This window comes from Theropithecus gelada, chromosome 17, assembly GCF_003255815.1.
Source record: "Theropithecus gelada isolate Dixy chromosome 17, Tgel_1.0, whole genome shotgun sequence".
NCBI classification, from domain to species: Eukaryota; Metazoa; Chordata; class Mammalia; order Primates; family Cercopithecidae; genus Theropithecus; species Theropithecus gelada.
This window is the reverse complement of record NC_037685.1, coordinates 27,531,032-27,541,740: the sequence shown is the minus strand read 5'-3', so window position 1 is coordinate 27,541,740 and position 10,709 is coordinate 27,531,032.

Below are 10,709 nucleotides of genomic sequence, written 5' to 3'. Positions count from 1 at the left end.
CTCCCTCTCTCTCCCTCCCTCCCTCTCTCCCTCTTTTCCTCCCTCCTTCTCTCCCTCTTTTCCTCCCTCCTTCTCTCCCTCTTTTCCTCCCTCTTTTCCTCCCTCCCTCCCCCCTCCACCATTCAGTGCCTTCCAGTTACTATAAAACCTAGATCCCCCCCCCAAAAGGTGAGTATTCCCAAATCTTAGTTAAGAAAAAACAAGTTAATTTCTTCATTGAGTTGAAAAGGGATTACTTAGTTTTGATGCTAGAATAGGTATTAGTGACTTAAATCCTAATTTTGCCTTACTCTTTTCTGTAAATAGCCAAAAAAGTGTTTAACATAAACTGGTTTGGGTTACATATGAATTGTGTGTAAATGGCATTTGAATAAGGTTGTATTAGGTGGCAGTAACTTGAGTTCTCTAAAGAAAAATATTGAGAAGTCTTCATTATCTTGTAATAAAAATCATTTAAATATAAAATTTAAAAATAAAACCTAATTTGGTACTTGAGCATACTATTATTGGCCAGTACTGGCTGAAAGCCATTACTGTACAGCTGTGAGCGTCCCACTATAGAAACCATCATTTCACCTTAAGTCATATTTCATCCAGACCTTAAGTTTATAGTCTGCTAAACTGATGTTTATTGCTTCACAAATGTCAGAAAATAATTTGTTCTCAAATAAGCTGGTTAAGAAAAATTTGAGTATTCCACTGTTTGGGTAATATGTTTTAGATAATTTGGCTAATCAACATTTTGGTACTTCTGCAAATAAAACATCAGTAAAGGAGCTTGGCTATAAGGAGTTTATACATAACAAATGAACAACTTATTAATTGAATTATTTTCTGGGGAAGAAGGAAGGAGTTTATCTTCCTCATGGTAATATAAATGTATTTTTTAACAACAAATCAATATATAGTGCACAGTGTCAGAAAACATGTTGTTACACTGTGTTCTTATCCTGCCATATGCCAGAAAACCTAAATATAAGCAAGATGTCATATATTTCTGTTACATTATAGTGATCTGATATGCAATTTTTCCGTTGTGCTGTCTTTCAAGGCTTTTCTGTTTATATCGAGTGATGGTAAACTAGATTATCTTTTTCTTACATCACTTTAGGCTACTTCAGAAAAATCAATGTAGAACAAAGAAAAATGACATTTTCTTTTCAGAGGACATTTAGTTAAGCTCTGTTTTATTTGATAATATGCTAATGGATATTAAGTATGTTTTTACACTTGAGTTGAAAAACTCGGGCCTTATGTAAATCTGAAATAATCTGGCTAGCATCTTCATAGCAAAGATTGACCAAGCATCTATGCTTATATCCATGTATGTATATTTATCTCTGTCATTCTGTCGATACACATTTTTGTGTAAGAATATATACACACAAAATTGATATGTGCATATTTATAAAATTCAGGTATCTGTGTTAATATATCTATAAGAATACCTGTATTTGTAGCTATTTTATCCATATATAGATAGCTAACATTACATATGATACAGTTGTAGAGTGTTGGTATTCAACTCATCTATCACTGCTTAAATGTTGAACCTAGACTTACCTTTGGCTTTTCACGTTGATAACCTGGAGTAGTAATGTGTTCCAGTTACCATAAATATATGCAGCTTGTTTGCATTAGGTTTCCTGTCCCTTAGACCCAACAATGCACTAAAGAACTTCCCATCAACTCCTGTGTGACTTAAAACTACTTCTACCTCTCCTGTAAATCAGTCCCACCATTACCATTCTTTAATAGTTTTTTTCTTTTTCTTTGTGTGTTTTATTATACACTGTGTTGTAGGGTACATGTGCACAATGTGCAGGTTTGTTATCTGTGTGTACATGTACCATGTTGGTGTGCTACACCCATTAACTTGTCATTTACATTAGGTGTATTTCCTAATGCTATCCCTCCCCCTGTCCGCCCACCCCCACAACAGGCCCCCGTGTGTGATGTTCCCCTTCCTGTGTCTAAGTGATCTCCTTGTTCAGTTCCCACCTATGAGTGAGAACCTGTGGTGATTGGTTTTCTGTTCTTGTGATAGTTTGCTGACAATGATGGTTTCCAGCTCCTTCCATGAACTTACAATGGACACAAACTCATACTTTTTTATGGCTGCAGAGTATTCCATGGTGTATATGTGCCCCATTTTCTTAATCCAGTCTGTCACTGATTGACATTTGGGTTGGTTTGAAGTCTTTGCTATTGTGAATAGTGCCACAATAAACATATGTCAAATGAAAATTGTCCAAGGATTCTGCCCTGAAATGAGAAACGGGAACCTAAACATCTACTTATTGAGCACTCTGGGTACTTACAGCATATCATCCATTTCAGAGGTGAACATGTGTCTATCGAAGGTACTTGTTTTTACTTAACGACACTTTGCTCAACTTTCACTGAAAACCACAATCTTAGTTGTGGGGAATTTTATCTTGCAATTTCAGCAGCACTCAAAGATAGTTTATCCACACTCAATCACACATTTAGATTTTCAAAGAAATCCAAGCTCTCCATTAGCAGCCGATTTTAGATTTACACAGTGCTAAGATAAACTCTTACTTACAATTGAAAAGATACAAAAATCATTACAATGACCAAGAGAGAAGGAGGCAGAATAATCTCTGCTTGTGTTCCTCATCTGCTAAAAATAGGAATATTTGCTCGATTGAATTTCATGCCTCGTAAATGAGATAACATTTTTATGGTATATGGTGAATAGGAGTGGGGTGAGAGGGCGGCATGCCTGTCTTGTGCTAGTTTTCAAGGGGAATGCTTCCAATTTTTTCCCATTCAGTATGATATTGGCTATGGGTTTGTCATAAATAGCTATTATTTTGAGAGAAGTCCCATCAATACCAAATTTATTGAGAGTTTTTAGCATGAAGGGCTGTTGAATTTTGTCAAAGGCCTTCTCTACATGTATTGAGATAATCATGTGGTTTTTGTCTTTGATTCTGTTTATATTCTGGATTACGTTTATTGATTTGTGTATGTTGAACCAACCTTGCATCCCAGGGATAAATCTCACTTGATCATGGTGGATAAAGTTTTTGATGTGCTGCTGGATTTGGTTTGCCAGTATTTTGAGTATTTTTGCATCGATGTTCTTCAGGGATATTGGTTTAAAATTCTTTTTTTTTGTGTGTGTGTGTGTGTGTGTGTGTGTGTGTGTGTGTGTCTCTGCCAGACTTTGGTATCAGGAGCATGGTTTCAGAAGGAATGGTACCAGCTCCTCCTTGTACCTCTTGTAGAATGTGGCTGTGAATCCGTCTGGTCCTGGACTTTTTGGTTGGTAGGCTATTATTGCCTCAGTTTCAGAACCTGCTATTGGTCTATTTAGGGATTCAACTTCCTCCTGTTTTAGTCTTGGGGGAGTGTATGTGTCCAGGAATTCATCCATTTCTTCTAGGTTTTCTAGTTTATTTGCGTGGAGGTGTTTATAGTATTCTCTTATGGTAGCTTGTATTTCTGTGTAGTTGGTGGTGATATCCCCTTTATCATTTCTGATTGCATCTGATTTTTCTCTTCATTAGTCTTGCTAGCGTTCTATCAATTTTGTTCTTTTCAAAACAGCTCCTGGATTCATTGAATTTTTTTTTTTGAAGGGTTTTTTGTGTGTCTATCTCCTTCAGTTATGCTCTGATCATAGTTATTTCTTGCCTTCTAGCTTTTGAATGTGTTTGCTCTTATCTAGTTCTGTTGTGATGTTGTAAAATCCTGTTTTTGACTCCACTAATTATACTTAGCACATCATCTCACTTTCTTCATTTCATTCCTTTAGATTCATTTCTATACTGTTGTTGCAAAAATAGATTTTGAAATACATTAAATTTCTCTGTGTTGATGTACTTTTAGAATACTTCTAACATAATATGTATTAGTTTGGGCAGGTTAGTTTAATGTACTCCAAATGATTTCAGTGTAGTACTAGATGTCAGCAAACCTATGGTGTGTTGATTTGACTTATGGTCTGTTTTAGTAAATACGCATTTATTGAACACAGTCATTTTTGTTAGGGTTGTCTCTGGCTGCTTTTTCATTACAATCGCACAGTTCAGTAGTTGTGACAGAGACCTTGTAGCCCACAAAGTTTACATTATTTACTATCTTCCCTTTTTTTTGAATAAACAAGTACGTACCATTTATTTATCACAATTAAAATTTTCTGTTGGCAAAAATATTTTGAATAGGCATAAATTTTGCTGGAAATTTTTCTGTCACATGGTTATTCAGGAAACTTGTTTGATGGTCTCTCTGCCATCTTCAGCATGTAACTACCAAGGTTTGCTGACATACTTTTACCCCAGTCAGATGAAAGAAATAAAAGCACAGAGGAATGGATGGGAATATTTCATGTGTCAGAACTGAACTTACCTAGGATAAATTTCACTCACAGTTTTTGACTGGAAATCAACTGCTGGCCTTGTTCAGATACAAGGGAGAATGAAATAAGTAGCCCAGTTGTGTACTCCAGAAAAGAATACATATTTTACTGAACACCCTGCAGTATTTGCCGCAGGCTGTCTGTTAGATTGTTAATCTCGAAATACCTTAACAATGTGATTTTTCTAGGCCTCTAACTGAACAGTCTAACAATGCTGTAGAAAGTCACAAAACAAGGTTAATTTTTGACACAATACAGAAAGGCATCAGATTTCAGTGGGATTTTCAACTTGTTCTAAAAATCATGTTAGAATTCTCTGGTGTTAGAATTCTCTGGTGAACTCTCATACTTCCAAGTAACAATTTCAAAAACTTTCTTTACTTTATTCAACCTTTCACTTCTCTTTCAGCACTACCATCCCCCCTCTGTCTTAGATAACCTTATCGCTGGCTTAAAGGGGAAATATAATTCATCAGATGGTCAGTCTTGAAAACTTCTGTACCAGTGATATCAACTTACTTGCATCTGCAGCCAACCTTCACTTCTTCCCCCCTCTAACAAAATGGGAGTTCTTTCACTGAAGGACAAAACCTTTACTTGTACTGGAGATCCTATATTTCTTACTAATTAAGAATATTACATAGCTGACATATTATCCACCTGACAATAATTCCTCTGATAATAAGCTATGTAACTGATATTCATTTAAAATATAATTCTCAAGTTATAACCCTTTGGATAGTCTATTTCATCTTAAATGAAACCAAATAAATGAAATTTTCCAGTCATTACCTTATGTAATCATCTTTACATGGCCTCTAATTTATGGCATTCTTTAAAACTAAAACTTAACTCACTGATCTCTACTTACATGATCTTTAGACACAACAATATAGAGATGGTCTTTGTATCATTTCCTTTCCCCATTGTCTGCTCCAGTTTCATGTATCATATTGTACAAAACTACATTAATTGCCATTCTGTTTATTCTCCCCATAGTTCTTCCTTTAATGTTACATAGCTCAAGAAATGTATGGACACCCATTTGATTGAAATGGGAATCGGCAAACCCGGGGCCCATCTTCACAACTTTCTCTACTCTATCTTCATAATACATTTTTAAAACGCATATCAATGTCAGAATATAGTCTTAAAACACCTCAAATTTTGTACAAGTGTTTTTTTTCTACTTCTGCTTTTTTCTATTTCGAGCTATTGTCATTTACTAGAAATGATAGAGTAATCTTATCTGATGACATCCATCAGTAAAGCCACCCTTTCCATTTCTGTTCCCCACAATGTAGGCAGTGCAACAGTATTCACCGGCAAGACGATTACTTACCCACATGAAAATTTACTATTTCCCTTTTCACATTCCACAAAATGTTTAAGACAAAGTTGTCCCCAATGCTGTTACTGTTGAAAAATGTTTATATACTGAATAATCAAGTTATTTCCTATCCTGAAACTCGCCCCTTGTAAGCCCCCCTACATTTTAGCTTCATGCATCTGCTTTTCTCCATGGCCACCTTTGTCCATCCTTTTTTTTCCTTCCGTTATTGCATACCATTCCACTCTGAACAGTTTAAATCTGCTTAGCTACCAGAACTCAGCTCTAGAATTAGTTCCTCAAGGAAAGTTAGAATTATACCAGGTTTTTGTTGGAATCAAACTAAATGACCATTGGTGATAGACTATATAGAGAAAATGTGGTATGTATACACCATGGAATACTATGCAGCCATAAAAATGAATGAGATCATGCCCTTTTTAGGGATATGGATGGGCTGGAAGCCGTTATCCTTGGCAAACTAATGCAGGAACAGAAAACTAAATATCACTTGTTCTCACTTATAAGTGGGAGCTAAATGATAACACATGGACACATGGGTAGGCACAGCACACACTGTGAGGCCTGTCAGAGGACAGGAGGCGGGAGGATAGAGAGGATCAGGAAGAGATAATGGATACCTGGGTGATGGGATGATCTATGCAGTAAACCACCCTGGCACATGTTTACTAATAAACCTGCACATCCTACACATGTTCTCCTAAACTTAAAAGTTGGAAATCTAAAAAAAAAAGTACATACTCTTTCCAGCCTTACTGACATAACACAAAAGTCAACTCAAAAAAATTCTGTCAACAAAGTTTTACTAATAGTTCAAATGATATGAACAATCTCGGACTACTGGTTAACAAACTGTGATATTTGAGACTAGCTTTTTGGTTTCTTTCTTCCCACATTAGGACAGGCTCTTATTCAGATTAATATGCAAGTTTCTAAGATACGTTTCAGGGTACCACCTGCACAATGTAGTGATTTTAGCTGTGCGAATTTTTTTTTTTTTTTTTTTGATACGGAGTCTTAGTTCTGTTGCCCGGGCTAGAGTGCAGTGGCACAATATTTTATACTCTTGGCAACTACAAACTGCCACTATTTTCTGGCTTTTCCTATATTGCGTAAATTTTGTTTGTTTTTAAGCCACTTAGACGGACAAGATACATTCTGCTCAAAATATTTCACGGATAAATCTCAGATTTCCACTAGTATATACCATCAGGAGGTCAGATTAGCATGTTTAAAAGCAAAATCGATCACATCATTTTAATTTATGAGCATTTCTAGGGGAAATAGGGAATTTGATTTTATTCAAGCTATTTCTCCTTTTCGATCCACATTCTCAGTTTGGAAGATCCTAAATGTGTTTTTTATGAACATATTTGGAATATATTTATATCTATCTCTATATGTGCCTCATGTACTTTTCATGGTTTACTTAAAAAAAAAATTGTCTCCTGTCCATAACACCATTGTCCAGTGGTATTTTTTTCCCTAGATTTTACCGCAGCTGCTTCTGAGAGGAAAGTACTGATAAACTCACATTGTAAAGGTGTCGTCAACCTTTGCTCCCATCTCTAAAACTCATTTGCAATCTTGCGCTACGCCTAATTTCAACTCTTATGTTGATGTGTTTGTGTGTGTGTGTGTGGTCATGTTTTGCAGTATCCGTAGTAGGAATCTTACATCATGTGCTATTGGAACGTTTCTGAGAAACCTCATTCTGTAGGACATCTTTTATTTAGTATTCAATATGAACTTTAACCTGAATATTGCAGTGAGTGTCATAAAACTGGCAAACATAAATTAAAATAAGCTTACATTTGAAAATAATTGCTGTAGTCAATGCCTCTAGTATTGAATAAAATAAGCAAAATTTTTAAAAGGACACAAAAGAAATAGGCTTTGTGCCTTTAAATAGATTCATGTATCAACTGGAATCCCATATTAAGTCAAATGCATTTCTTTAGATGAGTTATTTAACATACATGTTGTCATAATGGTGACACAGTATATTAGTTTAGAAGAAAAAGCAGTTTTGGAAGATAGACCTGCTCAACTCTAATAACTGAATAAATATTTTTTCAATTGCATAGCCTAAGCTTTCTGTGTTCTAAAATCATTCATTTAAATGTGTTATTAAGAGAAACATTCACTACGTTTAAATGATATTTAAATGCTAACTTTGACAGCATCAGCAAAGTAAAAGAGAAAGGAAACATTAAAAGACCAAAGAGGGAAAGAGCAGCCAGCCATGTTAAATTCATAACATACACCAAACATTAAAAAATATGACTGTCAAATAAACATGGAGGTATTTTCTACATTTGTGATATATTTACACTTAGTTTTTCTTTATGAATCATAAAGACAAAATTGAAAGTCACATTTCACTTTTGAGTGTATTTTGTATTTATATACTAAAATGTACTTTTGTTTGTTTTGATTTAAAAATAAAAAGAGATCCACGCTTCTCATAGGTTTACTAGATATTTTTTTCATGAGCCAGAAGGTCGTCATCCCTAGCTGGGAAAAAACAAACCACATTTAAGCTCTTGAAGTTGACTTTTTGTGAAAATAAGGAACAAATAAGAAAATTCTCTTATTCTCAGACTCCCTAACGAGGCAATTTCTCCAGAATCCTTGTTGTGAAAGGTTGGGGGAGCTATAGAAACTAGACACTTTAAGATACTAAGCAAAAACAGTATATGTGAGTATAGATTATCTTTAATATCGCTACCAAACCTGATTCTGTATGTTCCTGTGATAGTCTTTTATAATAATTTAGCTAATAATGGAAAATGCAGTTATCAAAATATTACATAACTATATCCCATCGTGAACTTACGTTACGCTACCCAGTCCCTCCATCATCCTGTTACACATGGATTAATTTACTAATCTTAGTTTCTCTTTATTCTTCTCCAAAACTCATTGAAAACTTGAAAATTTGCTTTTAAATGACTTACGGACATTTGATACACAATTCTAACTCATTCTTTCAAATATGCCTTTTAGGTTTTTTGTTTTCGTTTTGTTTAAATCTCCCTTTTCCACCACTTTTTACAGATAATAAGCCTTGGATATTTCATGTAGTTTAAACTCAAATTTGACAACTAAGCTTTCAGCTTCTGGAAAACAAACATTTTATTGATCTTGGTATGCTCACAGTATAGTACAGTACTTTTCCTACATAAACACAGGTGTTTTAACCCTCCACGTGCTGAACACATGATTGCATAACGGAACTGCAAATTATCTAGGTCAAAAGATTTGTCCAAGTAGGTTTACAGTACCATTTTTTAATCTCTGCAACTTCATTTTCTCACTTAAGAGGAAGACTCTTCTGAAAAATATCGAATGGAGACTTTCCTACAGTATTATCATAAAATGTTAAATATTCCCAGTGTTAAATATTTTTTTATTGAACACTGCAACCATCTTCAGAAAGATGGAAAGAAAAAGTCCAAATTGATAGGTCTCCACCCAAATCTTATCTTGAATTGTAGCTCCCATTAATTCCCGTGTGTTATGGGAGGGACCAGGTGGGAAATAATTGAATCATGAGGGTGGTTTCTCCATATGGTTCTCATGGTAGTGAATAAATCTCATAAGATCTGATGGTTTCAGAAGGGGTTTCTGCTTTCACTTTCTGATTCTCTTGCTGCCACCATGTAAGAAGTGCCTTTCGCCTCCTGCCATGTATTCCATAGGGAATAAAATATTTAGCCAGGCACGGTGGCCTCACAACTATAATTCCAGCACTTTGGGAGGCCAAGGTGGGTGGATCACCTAAGGTGTCAGGAGTTCGAGACCAGTCTGACCAATATGGTGAAACACCCCATCTCCACTGCAATATATTGAGCAATATCAAACTGCTGGGATTGGTGATTTTCCTCTGACTAGGGCTGGTTTAAATGCTCCCTGTGTGGGCAGGCATCAATTGAGTTTGCTCTCGTTTTCCCTTTTTGCTCTAACAGGACAGCATTGAGTTCAGTGCCTCAAAATTGTTGTGTTCTCCCTCCCTCATTGCCCAGAGATGGTCTCCTCACTGTACCACGCTGCAACTCCCAAGGGCAGGAGAGGATGGGGATGTCAGAAATTCGGGACTACTTTTTTCTACCTCTTTACTGCTTCTTTCAGCAATATGAAGTTCAAACCACATACCATGAGTCCTCACCTGATTTTTGGTTCTTTTGAAGACTGTGTGTGTGTGTGTGTGTGTGTGTGTGAGAGAGATCTTAAATTGGTGTCCTTGTAGGAGGGATGATTGGTGGAACTTTCTACTCTGCCATCTTGCTGTTCCTCGTTACTACTAATGTCTAAATTTAGGGAGAATTTTTGTATGTTTGTTTTATATTTAGCTGTACACCAAACTCTAAAATGAAAACGTATCATATTAACTTTTTAATGCTAACAAGATTAAAATCTATGCCCATCGTCTCATTATGCACATGCATAGCAACTTTGTTGACCTGAATTGTTTGAATTTGGAAAAGAGAGAGCTGATGATTTCATACATTCTGGGTCATTTGAAAATTTCAGCTGTGCTCGCTATAGAGCTTACCAATCAACCCTGCCATCACCTAGGGCTTTTTCAAAGGCTGAGTGGTCATGAATTTGGAGACCTAGTGATAAATAATAAGTTCACTTGGCAAAAATAGCATTAGTTAGTTTATTTTTAATATTTTGTTTTACAGATTATGTGACAAACAATAGCTTGTATTCTCGGTGAATGAATACAACATAACTTTTAGAGTTCCAAGTTTGGTTTATATAAAGAAGAATATTATGTAGCATATTTTTGTACTCCCTGATCAAACCTTTGATTGTACTCCCTGATAAAAACTTGATTGACTTCTTGGTGCACTGGTGGTCACGAAGAGACATGATACTTAACGAAAATCTGGTCAAAAGGCACTGATGAATCAAAATCCGATAAATATATTCTTTTATTTCCTTTGTCTATAGGTTCAG